General features: G+C 45.7%; 1 non-coding gene and 1 pseudogene across 1 annotated transcript; both read right to left on the bottom strand.

Moving 5' to 3' along the window:
* Window positions 1-13,481: 13,481 nt before the first annotated feature.
* Window positions 13,482-14,903, bottom strand: LOC127313401 (uncharacterized; annotated as a pseudogene).
* Window positions 13,790-13,915, bottom strand: LOC127318205 (small nucleolar RNA Z206). Its single transcript, XR_007861759.1, has one exon. It is a non-coding gene; the product is annotated as a small nucleolar RNA Z206 (small nucleolar RNA).
* Window positions 14,904-19,308: the final 4,405 nt, after the last annotated feature.

Raw genomic sequence — 19,308 nt, 5'->3', positions numbered from 1 at the left:
GCAGAAATACGAGAGAGAAAAATAAAAATAAGAGATATAAAGTTTAAGACATGTAGGTAGGAGTGAGAGGGATCGGAAACAGAGGTTCCATGTGTGGAAGTGAGAAACTACGTTCGTAAGAGCACCAAAGTTAGCACTCCCAGAAGACTGATCATGTAAACATTTCTTAGATATCGTTTGGTTAGCCACCAATTCTGGCACCTACTTGCTTTTTGCTAAGACGTGGGCGGAACAAGAAGACATAAATCGTCCGTCAAAAGATTGCCGACCAAACTAGGAGCGACCAATCCAGCGAGCAATCCCACTTCCATATCTCATGCGCTTTCTTCCAAGCTTCAGGCTAAAGATAACCGTAGAGAAAGATAACTGCAAGTTTGCAATTTCTTGCCCGGGGTGGGATTCAAGCTTCAACAAACTTTGTTTGCAGGAGAAAAGGAATTGCTTTAATTAAACATGAGTATTACAATCCTTAAGGATGAAATTGAGTATCTTATCTGACCCTGAACCCAACCACATGGTTGTTTTCTCAGAGGTTCTACTAAAACGAACTAGAGCATCACTAGGCTTCTTTTGGGATATGGGAATTTTGACAACACTTATCAAGGTGATTAGATTGCAACAAGGTCTTAATGTCAGAGATTAAGTAGCCTAGTTCGGAGCTGTCTTTCTGCTAGCTAGCCACCAAAGACGCATTGTCAGTCTCGATGATGATCGGGTCACTGATCCACTGCAACGCCAGGGCAACACCCTCCATGCACGCGCAAGCCTCTTCGTCCATCTCTGAACAACAATGCTTTAGAGAGCGACAAGCAGAGAAGACGATCCCTCCCGACGAGTCACACAAGATCATACCTGCACCAGCTTGATATTCCCTTTTGTAGGAGTATAGTAGTTTTGATTTCTTAGCCATAATCTCCATGTAATTATGGATGGAAAAGGTAATCAACTTGATGGATCCTTCATCTGGTTTACGTGGTCCCTTGTAATATCTCTATAGAGTTGATTCCTATGTGCGCTTTTTTTTTCGAAATGGGGGCTGACCCCGGCCTCTGCATCAATTGATGCACGCAGCACTCTTTTATTACCCAGATAATATAATCCTTAGTTTTACAATTCACGAATTACAAAGCGTGTACACAAAAACTAGCCAATGAAAAATAAGAGAGACTCGCTTATACATCTGAAAGTCGTTTAACAGGACGCCAGCCATCCTGGTTGTATATAGCCCGTGCCACCGCATCCAGCCGGCGGCATCCATGATGCATAGGCTCGCGTTGCGTCTCCGGCAGTAAAAGAGACCATTCGTGGATCCAGTGTGAGACCATACGGGTAACCTGTAAATTTTTTGAGTTCGTACTCTTGTTAAAGACAATATCATTGCGGCAGTTCCATATAGCCCACATGAGCGCGCAAAACCCAATTCTATTTCTGAACTTGGACACTTTGTCAACTCCGTTTAACAAATTTCCAAACATATTTGTAACATTTGTCGGAGGAACAATATTGAAAGTGAACTGAATAACTCTCCAAATAAGTTTAGCGAAGGGACAATCAAAGAACAGATGATTGATTGATTCTGATGAATCACAGAACGCACATTTCATGCAACCATTCCAATTTCGGCGAGCTAAATTATCTTTAGTGAGTATAACTTTTCTATGAAGAAACCACATAAAAATCTTGACTTTCAGTGGTATCTTAAGTTTCCAAATATATTTACGAAGATAGATCGTATGACTGTTCATATAATCTTCGTACATGGATTTTACCGTGAAAGATCCAGACGTTGTTAACTTCCATACAAAAATATCCTTCTCCTCTGACAAGGTTACAAGAATAAGGCGTTGGACCAACGCAATCCAAGCATCCCACTTGTTTCCCGTCAAAGACCTTCTAAACTCTATATTCATAGGTGTATTTGAAAGAACATTGGCGACTAAAACATTTTTTCGTCGGACGATATTATACAATGAAGGATATTGGGACGCCAAAGGAGCATCGCCCAGCCAAATGTCTTTCCAAAAGCGTACTTGCTGGCCATTCCCAATTGTGAACGAACCTTGTGAGAAGAAATTGTCTTTCACTCCCATGAGTCCTTTCCAAAAGGGAGAGTCGGTTGGTTTCGCAGTCACTTGTGACAAAGTCTTGTTCTTGAGGTATTTATTGTGTAAAAGTTCTTGCCAAACTCCTTCTTCATTAAGAAGTTTATATAACCATTTATTTAACAAACATCTGTTTTTCAGTTCCAAAATCTCCACCCCCAACCCCCCTTGCTCCTTGGGTCTACAAATAATGTTCCATTTAGTCAATCTGTACTTTCGTTTTAGCTGATCGTTCTGCCAAAAAAAACGAGATCGATAAAAGTCTAATCTTTTCCTAACCCCTTTGGGTATTTCAAAAAATGATAGCATGAACATCGGTAGACTTGTCAGCACTGAATTTATCAAGACCAGCCTATCTCCGTATGAAAGAAGCTTGCCTTGCCAGCGCCCCAATTTACGTTCGAAGCGAGTTTCAACTGAACTCCTTTCCTTGTTCAATAATCGTCTATAATGAATTGGGATGCCCAGATAATTAAAAGGAAGTGCCCCAGATTCGCAGCCAAAAATCTGCTTGTACTGGTCTTCCACTTCTTTCGCCTTACCGAAGCAAAAAAATTCACTCTTGTGAAAATTTATTTTTAGCCCAGATAAATGTTCAAAGATACAAAGTATGAGCTTCATGTTAACGGCCTTCTCAAAGTCGTGCTCCATGAATAAAATTGTATCATCGGCATACTGTAAAATAGAGACTCCTCCCTCTACTAAGTGAGGTACAAGTCCCCCTACTTGGCCATCTTCTTTTGCTCGAGCGATTAAAATAGCCAACATGTCCGCAACAATATTAAAAAGAATCGGAGACAGGGGGTCACCTTGTCTTAGTCCTTTCATAGTTTGGAAATAATGGCCAATATCGTCATTAACCCGTATTCCCACAGATCCTCCCTCAACAAAAGTACTTATCAAATGACACCATTTTTGGGAGAATCCTTTCATACGCAAGGTTTGTTGGAGAAAAGACCACTTAACCTTATCGTAGGCTTTTTCAAAATCAATTTTGAAGAGTACACTATCCATTTTCTTCCGATGAAGTTCATGGATGGTTTCATGCAACACTACTACTCCTTCTAGAATATGTCTCCCCGGCATAAAAGCTGTCTGGGTAGGTTTTATCACCTTGGGTGCAACACTTGTAATTCTATTAGTGCCTACTTTCGTAAAAATCTTAAAGCTTACATTAAGTAGGCATATCGGTCTATATTGTTGAATTTGTGTTGCATTCTCTTTCTTCGGTATCAACGTAATGATTCCAAAATTGAGTTTGTAAAGCGGCAACTCGCCGTGTTGCAATTGTACAAACAAATCCATAAGGTCATCTTTAAGCACCTCCCAAAAGTATTGATAAAATTCAGCTGGGAACCCATCTGGTCCCGAAGCTTTATAATGTTCCATCTCCATAATAGCATCTAACACTTCCTTCTCGGTGAAGGCAGCAGTTATAATTATATTCTCCTCAGGAGTTACTCTAGTAATATCCGCAACGAAATTCTCTCTCATAGTAAAATTATTTTTAGCCGGTACTCCAAATAACTTCTTATAGAAATCAGATATATATATTCTAAGGTTTCCCTCACCAATAATTTTCCCTTCTTCTTGCTCTAATTGGAAAATTCGCTTCTTTCTATATCTACCATTAGCCATTAGGTGAAAATATTTCGTATTATTCCCACCTTCTTGGATAAATTTAACTTTAGCACGTTGAGCCCACTTTGATTCCTCATTATGTCTCAGCTTTCCGACCTTATCATTTGCACTCCTTAGCATCTTACTCTCTGTTTCATTAAGGGGTGATGATTCCGCCTTAATATCAAGATCATCAATAATTTTAGTGAGTCTGTCTCTCTCTTTTTTATACTCCCCACTTTTATTTTTCGCCCATCCACGAAGAAACCGTCTCAAATGTCTAATCTTTTTTTGCCAGGTATCAATGGGACTGTAGCCGTTTGCCACAGATTCCCACTCATTTTTAACCAATTGAAAAAAACCTTCTTCCCTTAGCCATGATAATTCAAAGGAAAAGAGAGCCGTATCCTATATAACTAAGAAGTTCATCCCCACTAACCTATTTCTCTACACATGCAGCTATGCCACATCAGCGGCCCCACCACCTACCCAGCAAATGTCGATGTCTTCCTGTGCATACACACCGAGCATGGTTCCATATTCGTGGAGTTAGGCTTTGCTATTTTCTAGATCCGATCGTTTCCCCTTCCAGTTCCAATTATATCAGCCTTTGATCCGATCGTTTCCCCTTCCAATTCCAATTATATCTGCCACTGAAGTCCTCGTCATATACAATCTCAATTCGGCTGTCCATTGCCATTCCGTCGCCCCTTGCTATCATCTTTCCGTCGCAGCTCGGGGCAGATCGTCGGAAGGAAGACAACGCCCCTCACACTAGATTTGACTGCTCTCCATGGTAGCCGTGTGCAGCTCCTCAAAGTCCAGACTGCCCAAGTTTATGCCAATCTCGGTTGATTTCCTTAGCTCTTTCCTCATTTGGTTCAGTACCACCAGGTTCGTCCGTGTGCAGTTTCTCACTATCCAGCCTGTACCTAGATTTGTGCCAATCCCGGTTGGTTCTGCATCGTGCTTAGCTCTCCCCTCCTTTGGTTCGGTATATCAGCAAATTCGCACCATTAATCCGTATACTGTCCTAGCATATCAGAGTTTATTAACCTGAAGATGTGTTTATTAATCCCCAATCTGTCTACAGGTAAATGCTATCTTCCTTTTTCATTTTTTCATATATCATATTCCCATTATTTGCAACTGATTATACTATTTTGTTCGCACCTGAATACTTCACATGCTTTCCTTTTAACGTACTGTCAAATTTCAGGTTTCTTATTCTGTATAGCTAGCTTACATAAGTGTGTGTTTTTCTTTTGTAGGTAGGCATTTGTTACATATTCCACTAACTGAAAAATCTTATGGGACTGAAGAATCATTGGTTTTTTTTTTTGAGTCAAAATATTTATATTAACCAATCTCACTCTTTCTCATTGTGTGTTCAAGTTTTGCAGGCAGACATTGGATTAGAAGTTTTCTATGAATCCATCACCCCTTGTATTGTTTTCTCAGTAACTTTTAGCTTATGTTTCCATTACTACGTTATACACAAAGCTAAGCTATTCATCCAGCAAAAGGCTCAGTGGATTGATGGTTAGATTTCCTGCTGTGGATTCAGTATAAATCTGATGTGGTAAGTATGGACCGCCCTTTTTCTTCCCATGACATCTTTCCTTGCATTTTTATATTGAGAGTGGACTTTTAGAGTAGGTGCTTGGTGAGCATCCGTATCCACACCGTCTATGTTGCATCGAGATCCGTGCAAGTTCTTTTTTACCCCTCTCAAACAATTTCTCATTTTTATATCTCTCACACCACACATTGTTTGAACTCGAAAATTTGCAGATCACTTAAACATAACAATTGGAATGTGGAAAAAATATTTTAGATTTTTTATGTCATTATCTATATATGTATTTCAAGAATTTATTTTGAAATTTAAATAATTTAAAATTTACATTTGCACAAATAAATTCCGATCTATTTTTCCTCTATTCTATTTGTTATTTTTGAATGACCTGCAAAATAATCAAATCGAAATATTACATAATTTGGAAGATACAAAAAAGACAAAGTGAAAAAAGTCAAGGTGCGCAGGGCGCACCTGCTCCATTGAAGTTTTCCCTTTTATATTTTACGTATCTTTGATATTTATATTCTTTTTTTTTTCACGAGCACACCAAAGTGTGCCTTATCTTTATAGAAGGCAGAATTATGAATACAAGAAGACTACAACTCGCTGCGGACAACGAGCGCAGACAGACTCCACTCCGGCTAGTCCTAAGACACCACCAACACCACAAAAACAAAGCAAAAAAGCATGTCCTAGACTAAACACCAACGCCGCATCTCGACCAACGCCGGTCACCTCCGAAGAACAACAACTCCCACTGGCTTCCCTTGTCGACGCACCATCCACCCTTGATGCCGAAAAGGAGGTGGCAAGTGAATGGCGGGACTTGCTAGACCCGAGGAAGGCACTGTCTTGGACTCACCAGCGACGAAGTACATTGCGCCGCTGAGGAAAAGCCATGAACAGCAGCGATCGCCGGAGGAGCGCAACAAAAGACCTCCAAGCCGTGTCTCCAAACACGATGCTCCCAAGAGAGGAACGGCGTCGAAGACGCCGCCGTCGTGCCGATCCAACTCCGAATCTAGGCTTTCGCCCGGAGACAACTACCAATACCACGAGGTAGCAAGGGACACTACTCGGCGACGCCTCCAAGGAGGAAAAAACGACACCCGCAGGCGCCATCGTCGCCGGCCCGACAAAGTCGAGCAGGACTTTCGCCCGTAGTGTCACCGTCGCAGTGCTATCGAGTATTGGGACACTGTCCATGTAGCCTCGCACCGCCGCCGCTACAGCTCCTTGTCTTCGTAGATGCGAGGTTGTGGTCTCCAACGACGTGCTCGGACTCCCCACCTCCGTCTTCCACCTACTGCACAGCCGAGAAGCTACATCCTGGACCTTCTCCCACCTTCAGCTCAGTCGAAGGACACGCCGAACCGTCACTGTCGCGCCAGCTCCAGGCGGACAGCCCTCCACGGTCGCGGCCCCGTGACCCAGATCGGGCCCGGATGGACCCAGATCCGGCCCGCCACGCCACATCCAGGGCCAGCCACGCCGGCACCTCCGCAGCCTCACGCCGCCTCCAGGAGAACAGCGTGGACCGACCCCTCGTGGCGCCTCCAGCTCCTCCTCCGTGGCCCAGGTCAGCCCGCGCCGCCGCCGAGATCTCGCGCCGCCGCCGCAGGCGCCGACTCCTCCAGACCCCACGTCGCACGCGAGCCCTCCGCAGCACCCCCGGCCGAGCTCAGCCGCTCCAGCCTCTCTCGCCCGCCGTGCGCCGCCGCCCTCCCTCCACCTCCATGCGCAGCCCCGGATGACGCCACTCCCGCGCGCGCAGGAGGCCCGTCGGGGCGCAGCGCCCTCCTCGCATGCCGCCTTTGACGGCCAGGCGCCGCCACCACCGCCGGCGTCGGCAGCGGTGGCGGCCAGCGGGAGCGCCCGGGGTGTGGCCTGTGTGCGCTAGGGTTTTCTCCTCCGGAGTCGCACGCGCGTGCGACCCGGGAGGCGTTTCTTGATGATATTTATATTCCAAATGTAAAGTGGCTATGATTAAATAGTTGATGTGTCCATGTTCTAATCTAAGCTCTTCTTTGTTTTACTCTTTCATGCTATAGAAGATCATGACAACAATTATCAGTTGACTGATTTCTTGCGTATCCAGAAAAGTCTAATTCAGTAAGGTAAGAAATAGTCTAATTCAATAAGGTAAGGAAATGCTTTAACTTTTATGATCTGCCTGGGAGCATTATGTTTCAATGTCCGTGTATTCAATTGATCAACATGCTAACGAATACAGTACAGGGTGAATTTGGTATCTAATCACAGGCAGTTGTTACTGTAGTAAGTTTTCACACTATTAGTGTCCTTGCTCAGCTCCTCTATTGGCTGTTGAAGTGCACTTTTGTCAGGTTAGTCAACATGTCCAATTGTTATTTATAGGTACATGAATATCCAATGGATAGGCAGGGACTGCTCAACTACAGATATTTACCCCCTTTCCTCATATAATTATTTGTGTGATTCATCTTGCTTATTTTTTATTACAGATATTGCTCCATTGTTCATGGAAATGAGAAGATGTTGAGCTGTCGGTGCCTTTATTTTTTGCTCACCTTTTCTCACGGCCACTCTATATGGATTTCAGCACAGCCCGGGGTTTTACAGTATGAATTAAATATATGAACGATTACTTCCATCTGAATTACAAAGATCCCAGTTTAAGATATGGTTACTTTTTATTTAGACCTACTACATGCTAATAGTTATTTAGTTCCTACAAGTTATGAAATGTGATGACAAGACTTTCTCTTCTTTCAATATTAACAGGAGCATCCGTCTTGATTATTTCTCTACAACATTTCTGGAGTATGTTTCTACACAAAAATTGATTTAAGCTAACAAAATAGGCGAGATGTGAATAGAAGATAATCTTCAATGACTAAAATAATAAAATGGTTCTCTAACATTTTTTTAGTAATCCAGTACAATGGTACTGCATCTGTACATCAAACACTCAGATTCATATATGGGAATAACTAGGGAAATACGCAATATACTTTGTAATATTGTTTCTTCGGGTGTTTATTTCGGCAATTCTCTAGAGATATAATTAAAGATTCACGCAGCAACGCGCGGGGTATCATCTAGTTTTTCAAAAATACCAGACCACCTAAGAAGGATAATTTCTCAACCGGTGTATCTAGAACTACTTCGTCCACCTCTCATGAAAAAGACAAATTTCTGCCGAATCGGAAGGAGGCCGACCAGATTTGAACTACAGGTACATGATATAATGCTCAAGATTTTTCGTAAAAATTATTTTTAGGTTCACAACATGCTATTTTATCAGAGATCCAGTGCAAGTTTAGCGAGCCTCAGCCCCGGGCAAAGGATTTTCATGCCCGCTGTTTTGAATATAGTTTGAAACGGGCATAATAAATTCAAAAACGATCCAAACCATGTGAAACCTTCGCGTGGTGTCATATTATATGTCATAGTTGCAAGGAAAAATATTAAAGTTGGAAAATTACAAATGTCACAAAAATTCCTTCACAAAATGAGCTATCACGTTCGAGGTCTCATGACATTTAGGTTAAACGACCAATGTTATGGACAGAATCGCGGCATATTTTGTGATAATGTGCCCATATTGTGCACATTACCTAAATGGGCATGATCTCCTGAATCAAGCAAAAGAGGTGTGTGATCCGACCCCGTACGGGTCAGTGCGCGCACAGAAGTTAACGGAAATTTTTGTTCCCACTCTACACTAGCTAGCACACGATCTAACTTTTCGTAGATGCGATTTTCACGACGACTCGCCCAAGTGAACTGTCGGCCCGACAAAATCAACTCGCGCAGGTTAAGTGAACCTATGATTGCATTGAAGACAAATGGCCACTTTGCATTATAATTTCCGTTATTTTTCTCTAATGGACTTCGAATAATATTAAAGTCTCCACCTACAAGCACCCGTACGCAAGCACGGAAACCCTGATGACTAATCCTATCGAGTGGTTGCTGTAGCCTAACCCTCTCTTATACAATCACATTGACTGCTAAGTTGAGACCCTATAGTGGGGCAACGGCATCAACCCCAAATGTAGACCAAGCTACATGGCCGCTATTTCATTTCATACATTTGATTGGTCGGGTATCCAATCTTGAACCCTTGTGGCGCCTTCTTCTGGTCGGTCTCTACATGTACGAATTTACGTAGCTTCGTCTGCCAAGAGGGATCATCTATTTACATGTCTCTAGCTAGCCCTTGTTGAAAGGACACAGATGCTGCCTAGAGGGGGGTGAATAGACGGTTTAAAACTTTTACTATATGGGCGTAAGAAATACGGAATAAAAATAACGTTTAATTTGTCAAGCATAAAACATATATAACTAGGGTTCATCTAAGTGCACCAACAACTTAAGCTAGACAAGACAAGTGACTATGTGATAGAAAGATATATAACTTCAAGCACGATGGTTATCACAAAGTAAAGTGCATAAGTAACGATCTCGAGTATTGGAATAATAGAGGTGACGTGGAGACAACGATATATCCTGAAGTTTACACTCTTGCGAGTGCTACTATCTGTTGGAGTGGTGTGAGGGCACAAGGCTCCCCAAACGCCACAAAGGTCTCACCGTATTCTTCTCGAGCCTTCACACCAAAAGGAAAGTCTTCGATCCACCATGGAACCATTGAGGGTGGTCACCGAACCTGCACAAATCTTGGGGCAATCTCCACATCTTAATTGGAGTCTCCCAATAAACCGCCACAAAGGCCTCACACTTGAGAAATCTCCACAACCTAATTGGAGGCCCCAAGAACACCACAAAGTCCACTAAGCCGTCTAGGGTCCAAAGACCCAAGAGTAAAAACCTTCTCACTTCACTTCCACGAATCACCATAGAGAACTCAAAACTATGCACCAAATTCAATGGCAAGAACACCACTATGATGCTCACATCCTCAACTCTCAAATTCCACCAAAGCTACAAAAGCTATTGGGGAATAAAAGAGAAAGAAAAATAGGAGGAGGAACACCAAATTTCTCCAAGATCTAGATCCAGAGGATTCCACTAACAAAGAGAGAGATTTGATTGGTGGGATTGTAGATCTAGTTCTCTTCTCACTTTCCCTAAAAAAGATCAAGAAGCATATGAGGAATAGAGAGGTAGGGCAATCTTTGAAGGTCAACAATGGACGGGAGAGGGTGGGAAAGAGCCACAACCCAAGCAGGAAGAAGGGGGTCTTAAATACCCCCTCCCAACAAAATATGAACCGTTTGGGCCCTCTCAGGCTGGATTATCCGGGGCCGGATTATTACAAATATCCGGCCCCCGAAAAATGGCTAAAGACCTAAAACGTGAAGCCCATCAGGGTGGCCAGATATTTGGCCAAGTCGGTTATATTTATCCAAGAGTTTAGAGGTGAAACCTCCGAATACAAAGAACCGGGAAAAACTCCAATATAAAAAACGCAAGAAGTATTTCATGAGAAATCCGTTTTCGATGAACTAGAGCTTGTCATGAGAATAAGCACAGACTCTAAAAAAACCTTATGGATAAGATCCAAATAAGAACCAAAAAAGATGGTGCAAAGATTCAGAGGTTTGAGCTCCCTCTAAACGATACGATCGAGTTACTCACTATGGCGCCTCTTCATAGAACAACAATTAACCTATAAACCGGTCTCTTAACTACACCACGAGAACGGTAAGAAAGAAACCCTATCAAGAACAAACATTAACCTTGCGCATTCTACTTGAGCTTGATGATGACGATCTTGTCTGTAACAAGATAGAACACCTTTCTTGATTGTGGTTGCTTGATGAAATCTTTCGGGTTGCTATGGCAAGCTTCAAGCATATTGATATCTTCTAGATGCTCATCTTAATTGAACTTGCACACATGCACACCATCTATTATTTTGTACTTATGATGATGTCTTGAAGGGGCACACTTCATCTTTGTTTTCAAGACATACTTGACGATTGATCTTCTTCATTTGCTTATTGTTGCAACCTTGAATTCAACATATGGTTCAAGCATTGCCTATGAACAACTTCTACACATATGAATCAACGCAAACATTAGTCCATAGGGATTATCATTAATTACCAAAACCACACATGAAGGCTACACGCATTTTCACCTGTTTGGCCTACTCTATCTTTGGCTCACGTACCTTTGAACTGAGAGCCCATAACTAACACCGCCCACTTTGAAACTTTGGCGCGAGCATGGCAACAATCATAGTTGTAGCACCACCACCAACAGCTAACACGGGAGTCAATGCGACTTGACGCGCATTAGTGTATTAGACCAAGTATGTCGTGTTGGTTCAACAACCCAAAAAAAGTTGTAAACTTTAAATCGCTACCCATTTGGCTGCGATGTATAAAACAACACCAAAGTTTCACAATCGGCCCAACTCAAATGAAACAATATCTTATGCTTCCTCCGTATCCGGGTGTGATGTGGGTGATATCACTATGTGCTTCACGGAAAAGAATCATTTTCTATTTCTACAAGTCGAACCAACAATTAGAACCACTTTTCTACCTTGAATCGATGCACCTCTATGTATAGAATCAGCTCAAATGGCTCATTAAAACCCTTTTCCGCAACATGTTGGATGGTCTTAGATGGCTCTCTCCGCTCAATCCCCCTATCCTTTGAGTACCTCCTCCGAGACCTCAAGTTGCACACATTGCCTATGGGTGCGAGGGGATTAGGTGGTTGCGATCCGTAATCATCATATAAATTATGTAGGTGTGCGTGTGCACTTTGCTTTACAATGCTTTTTCTATTACTAATTAACTCATCATTATTAAACATAGAAATAAAACTCTCAATTTATCAAAAAAAAAAAACAGTGCCGGCCCATTAAAGAAGAAGGCTTAAGTGGGAGGATGTGACCGCATTTTTCTGAACAACACAAAACACCCTCCAATTCAGACGGCCCAACCCATATTGCCGCGCTGGTGATTCGAAATTCAAAACACCAGGAGGAAGGGAAGACGTTGGTGCGGGCGACTGCACTGCCCCACATGTCATAAAGGGTTCCACAAGACTCTCCTTCTCCTCTTGACCTGAGGTGAGGTGCGGGCAGAGAAGAGAAGCGTGCTCGGATCGAATCTCTCAACGACGGGTGCGGCGGAGAAACAACGACGACAATGAAGTGGCTGCGGTGGTGCCGGCGCCACGGCTGGCAGCTGCCCCTCTATCCGCTCCAGGTCCGCCGCCCGCCCTCTCTTCATCTTTTCTCCATTCCTTCATCCCACCCCCTCTTCGCCACTTTCAATGACACCTGACCTCACTGTTTTTCTCGGATTTAATTGCTGACTGCAGCTCGTGGGTGCGGCGGTGTTCGCCGTCCTCGTCGCAGCCTACTACGTGGTCCTTGGCCCTACCTCGGTAGCACCATCGTCGGCACTACCCTCCTCGTGCTCTTCTCCTTCTCGGCACGTTCACCACCAGCGACCTCTCCAGTACCCAAAGGGAGACTTTCGCGTTGCGCTGACGACTGGTTGACGATAGGACGCCGCCACCGCGGCTCCCTACATGCGCTGCACCGCCGTGGACCCCTCCGACCAGACACACGCCAAGAAAATGAAGAGGCAATTTCTGGAACATCTTTCACAAGTCTTTATGCAGAAAATCATAACTTGTAACTTTGTCACTTCGATCAAATTGCGGAAACTCATTTTTCTTGTTAACTAATGCCCTTCTTTATTCTAAAATTCCTTGAGCCTATCAAGTGGTTTCAGGTTCATGTTTCATTTAGTAAATACACACATTCACTTAAATCAACAATGAAGTTTGCAAGACAATGATATCCACTACTTGTTGAAACATAATACATCATTATGTATGATAATCAACAATTTTGATAGACATTCCATTTTACCAGTACACGGAGGTCTATTCATAAGGTGTAATTTACATGTGTCAATAGATCAAATACTAGGCTGCCTGAGTTTTGGATGCTAGCAATGTTTATTTTATCACACTGAAGTCAAGTTGCTGAAATATTGGATCCCATCAAGATGTAAACTCGCATATTAGTTGATTGTAGTCCAAAACATTACACATGTAGTATGTGGGTTGAATTTTAATATTTTCATGTCCAAATTCTAAATTTATTTGTAGTAACGGTTTCTTAACAAAACAGCTTGCGTAAATACCTTTTTTTTTAGATCGAACTGCAAATGAATTTTTCTAGTGGAGAAAACTCATTTCAGCACTGATTTTTCTAGATAGCTTCAATCATAACCACTTGGCTTTAATCTTGTTAGTATGCCTGAACTCACAGGTGAGTGCGAGGCTGCCATCCATCCTCTTGAGCACAAACCTTTCCATCAGCAAATAGCATCCAAACTTGCGCCACTGCCCCAGGCCGTCATGTTTCTCCACCCTCTCTATCCTCTCCTCATCGCCATTGCCGTTGCGGGGCGCGACCCACCCTCCCCTCTCCAGCTCCCACCTCATCCTCTCCCAGAGCACCATGTCCAGCCCCACGGTGGCCGTTTTCGCCGCCGCCGCGGCCACCGGTCGGAACCAAACCGTCCCGCCGTCTGCCTGGGGCCCGCCCTCTTGCACCACGTTAGTGTCACCCAGCAGCGCCGTCGACCGGCGCACCGTCGCGGCCACCGCGACCTCCGCCGGCTTGCTGCTAGCTGCTGGATAGTCGCTGCTGTATATCTGCTCCCAGCTCTGCTCCATGGTCATCTCGTAGAAAGTGCACCGGCGGGACTGGTCCTTGAGGCTGCGCTCCCCGTCAGCCTTGACGAACATGAACGGGACGTACCATCTGCCGACGACGACGGCAGGCGAGCTGCTCTCCGCGATGCTGAGGCTCTCGAGGTCATCCGGCGGCGGAGAGCGGAGTCCAGCCCTGGCGCGTCCGTGAGGTCGTACCTCGGGGACACCATGGTGTTCACCTTCCAGCCCTTCTTCCTCAGGTAGTGCGGCGGGATGCCATCCGTGGCGACCGCCACTGCCTTGAAGCCCTTGCCCCCGGACGGAAGAAGCTGGATCTCCACCTGCTGGTAGACGTCGCCGCTGTCGAAGGCCCGCGGCTTCACGTCGTTCACGCAGGAGCCGAAGCAGCAGGTGGTCTTGTCCTCCTCCTTGGAACACGCCGACACCTTCCTGCACGCGATGGTCAGGTCGTCTCACTTAACTACGACACCGGCCGATCGAGAAAGATGACAAAGAAGGAAAGTATGCTCACCCCCTGTGTTTGCCGTCGAACTGGACGACGTAGTAGCGGCCGGACGACAGTGGCTGGTCGACGACAGGCACCAACATGGCATAGTTGGGGGGCGGGGGGGCCTTGCCGCGGCCGCCGGGCAGCTCGTTACCGGTGCATTGACCTACTATCTCCGAGACAAAATCAACAAATGTTGCACATGACTCGAGAGCTGGGTTGGAGCTTGTGTTGGGCCGCAGCGCGAGCTGCCGATTCTGCGGGAAGGGGAGACCGCGCATCTCCCTGTCGATGCACATGCCGCAGCAGGTTGTTCTGGCTGTCTCCCCCGTCTCATCCACCAGGACCAGGAACCCTGAGCCTGGGCCTTCTGGCGGTGGCTCCGTCGCGGCCTTGGGGTTGGCCAGGTACCGAGACAGCTCCCTCGTAACGTACATTTTCCTGGTCTGCTACTCCGGTTGCCGGGATGTGGATATCAAAGTACAAAAGTGTTATATATAGCCACGGCTTGGACTGGTTGGTGGTTTGCCCATGCATGCATTTTTTTCGATAAAGGGAATATCTTAATATCGAGAGATACCAATTACATCCAATCTCTGCAACAACGCACCACCCTAATGGCACTATGGATGCACACAACCAAAAAAAGGAAAAGAAAACTAAGAAAAAAAAGTCCCGCTACAGTATCTCGGGCCTAACAACAGCAATACATCAAGCACCATGACAACACCTGAATTGCAGACTCTCCAAAAAACGACGCCTCCAAGAAGGGAACAGTGCTCCAACACCGTCGTCGCCCGATCAAAGATCTTAGGTTTTCACCCTGAATATAGTCCCCACTCTCAAACAATGCCTCCACCAAGGTCACTGCCATGCACAACCAGTTAAGGCCAGACCTTGGGTTTTCACCCTAAAAGGTAGAACTCTGCGCTTCACATGTGTTGTCGCCCCCACTTTCATACCGTTGCTGTGAAACCCGGACACCAAGCAAGCCCCTCAACAGCGCGGAGACTTGAACCTCCCTTAGCTAGTCCTCCCCTCCGGCCTTCATAAAATTCTCTTCTTCCGACTTTCATCATGGATCCATAGTCACTTGATGTCAACACAGAAAAAGAGCTTCGCGTCGCTCCCTCCAGAACCAAACGGTCGGAATAAACGCATGGGTGCGCATGACCGAATACCTCCGATCCAGCAAACTCCAGGCAAAGCACTGTTACATTCACCGGCGGAGCCTTACGGAACTCAACCCTCCGGCCAGATCACGAGTCCAGGCCTTCGGTAGGTCCTCCTCTTCACGCAAGAGAGGCCCTAGGACCGCCGTCTTTATTCAGGCCGGACCCCCACGTCGGCGGCCATCCCGGGCTGGCCAACCCAACCCTCCACCGGCGACACCATCACCGGCTTCCATGCACCTCCATCTCACCGTCGGATGGCGATGATAGATCAAAAATCCACCACCACCAACCGCAGGCCGACCCTCTCCAGCGAAAAAGAGGCCACCTCCTCTGTCAAACCCAAGGCTGCTGCCCCGGGTGCCCTCGTGTCGCGGAAGATGCCCGAGATTGCCTCCACGCACAAACGAGAGGCGGGGAGTGGATGGCATGGCGAGACCGAGGGTCTGGCCGCCGCCCACCACCAACCCCTGTTGAAGTGCTGCGGGAAGTCGACGAGAGGAGGGAGACCGCAGCTCCGCCCATCCCACTCGCGCCGACCGGTCTGCCAGGGGACAGCCGACCGGAGGAGGGCCGCCGCCGCCGTTGCCCATCCCACGCGCGTCTGCTCCGCCATGCATCGAGGAGGTGGGGATCCGGCCGCCGATCTCCACGCGGCGACGAGGAAGGGCCCCCGCCGCCGCCACGCCCCGAGGGACTTTGCCCGGCGGCGCTACCGGCGGCGGCGGAGTGTAACACCCCAAATTTCAAAACAAAGAGAAAATGAATTTCCTTTTTTCCAAAAATGAGAACCAACAAAAACTTTTCTAAAATAGAGTGCTATGCTTAGTGCTCATACATAATATTTGTGTTTTGCCATGATGAGTGTTATTATGCTTATGTGATAAACCCTAAAACCCTAAAGTGATCAAGTAAAGATCACAAACCAAATAAAATCAAAGAGAAAGAAATCAAATAAGAAAAACCTTAAACCCTAAACCTCATCCCTCTTGTCATCAATCTTTGAAAAATAAAATAAAAAGAAAAGGTCTTATTTAAGAAAAAGGCATATGCAAGCCTATAGATACTTGTTGAAAATGATGAGCTTTGCCTTGTCTACCTTGAGTAGATGAATTGAAATACCTCAACAAAGTACTTACCAACCAATTCAAGTGTGAAACAAAATAAAATCAAACATATGCATAGAGGCATATGTGCCTATGGCTATTTTTGTAAAACTTTACCCTAGGCCTTTCTACTTTATTTAGAGGATTGGAAAACCTTCATAAACCTTATCTAGTACTTCTCAAACCTAATCCAAAGTGAAACAAAAGATTTTAAAAAGAAAGTAATAATGCCATAGAGGCATATGAGAGCAAAATAGCAAATTTGTGAAATTGAGGATCTTGACCCTAAGACTTGTAGTGAATGGTTGGATCACTCCTATATACCATTTCAACACTCAACAACATCAATTGGGTCAAGCCTAGTCAAATTAAAAATCAAATGCCACATATGCATAGAGGCATATGTGACACATAGCCATAATACCCAATTCTTGCCCTATGACTCTAAACCTTGACCAAATGGTGTGAAACCATCTCTAAACCTAATCTAACCCTAAATTGACCCTCAACCTTGCCCAAGTGAAGCAAGGGGAGCACAATACAAGAATAAGAAAAATTGACATGTCACCTCTCATGTGTTGTGGCCAAATTATCAAATCCTGACCTAGCCACTTCCATTGCCTCAAAATGGTTTGAACCTTTCACCTAACTCAATATAACACCAAATAAACCTCACTCTTGTCAAAATGAAGCAAATAAAAATAAAAGAATAAAAGTTAGAAATTCACAAAACCCTCACATATGGCTTATGCCATTTTTATAAATTTTGACCCTAGACCATTTTGGTCTTCACCATTAGTTGAATAATGTTACTAAACACTTGTTACACCTTTTGGAATCAAAGAAACACAAATCAAATGATTTTCAAACTCAAATTGTGCTCACATGTGATAATGGTCAAAACTGCCAATTATATTCTGGTCACTACTTTGAGCCTCTCTATTTCAAGTTTTTCAAACTAAACTTTCCTAATTCTTTACATGTCATCCAAGAGCACATCAAGGTGAACAACTTTGGTAAAGACCACCATGCCAAATTCATCTTGGATCAAAAACTATGCTCATGCAAAGTTGAGACTTTTTAATATGAACAACAATCTCACTTTGTCAAATTTAGCTATTCTTTGATTTTTAAAATTCCACCACCACTTGCCTTTGTCTCTGGTCAATTGCAACTCATCCATTTACTCCATTCTCAAATTTCTGAACCAAAGTGCACAAACTAAATTTTTACCAAACTTGCAAATTGCAAATAGGCATAATGGCAAACCCTATTTGAAATAGTGTTTTGGCCCAACCCTTGCCACCACTTGGCCCCTACCTGTCCCATGGTCCCCTCTACATCCAACCTTGGCACAGCAACCCTAGGAACTAGCTAAGCTTGGCCATGGCAATACCATGCCGGCCATGGACATGCACACATGCTTCTCTCCCTCTCTCTCAACCCTAGCCCTAGCCAGCATGTCTCACCGCCTCCTCATGGTCCCCTGAGCACGCACATATGCACCGTTTGTCGAATGGTGGCCCGCAACGCCCAGGCCAGCACGTGCCCGCGACGCCCTGGCGCGACAGGAGCGGCATGGCCATGCCATCCCGTGTCTGCCGGCGCGCGCCACGGCCACGCGCCGCCTCGACGAGCTGCGCAACCCCTGGCCCCCCTCTCTCTTTCCTGAGCTTCGCCGCCGCGACACAAGACCGCCAGACACGCTCCCGTGCCCTCGCTCAGCCTGCCGCCGTCGACATCGTCGCCATTCTCCCGCGCCCGTGCTGCCAGACTTCGTCGCCGCCCGAGTTCACCTGGTCGTCCCCCACCTAGCTAGCAAGCGCGCTAGCATCGCCTGGATGCCGCCTACCTAGCTCGGCCCTCCTCTTGCCCCTTCGCCGCTCCAAATCGCCATCACCATGCTCGACCTCGCCGCGCGCCTCAGACCTCGACGCAGCTATAAAAGGAGGCTTCCCGCGCACAAGATCTGCACGCCATTCGCCTCCCCTCTCCTTCCTGACCTTCCTCCAGCAACCGCTCCCCAATTCCCTCGGTAGACCCCCAATCGATCGCCGGAGTCCCGCAGTACTGCCGCAAGATTGCCGGAGATAGGAGCCGCCCCCGGAGCTGACGCTGGTACCCAGAGGACCGCCGTCGTCGACAACACCGCCGTACCTCGTCGCCAAGCCTCGCCGCAGCCCCAGCTCGCCGCCGACCCCCTACCTCGCCGGCGCAGGAAGTCCTCTCCCCCGACGGTGACGACGATCCACCGCCGTCCGATCTTCTTCTGATCCAACGCCTCTCAGCATCCCGTACCGATTCGGTGAGTTACAGTCGCTGACATGTGGAGCCCCCTGTCAGTTGGCCCGTGGCGCACCGAAGCGTTACTGGGCCAGCCCAGTTCGTCTCCCCTCGTTTCGGCCCAAATGCTTTCCCGCGCAAGCCCAAAGTTTGAATTCAAATTTTGGAAATTTAATTAATTCCTTGCAGATGCTTTTTCAAATTTAAATAGAATCAAATCTACCCAACCAAATTTGATGAATTATATATTGTTGGAAAGCTTATGAAATGCTTGATCCAACCACACTGGTCT

The sequence above is a fragment of the Lolium perenne genome, chromosome 7 (assembly GCF_019359855.2).
Source record: "Lolium perenne isolate Kyuss_39 chromosome 7, Kyuss_2.0, whole genome shotgun sequence".
NCBI lineage: Eukaryota > Viridiplantae > Streptophyta > Magnoliopsida > Poales > Poaceae > Lolium > Lolium perenne.
This window is presented reverse-complemented; position numbering and strand designations above follow the sequence as displayed.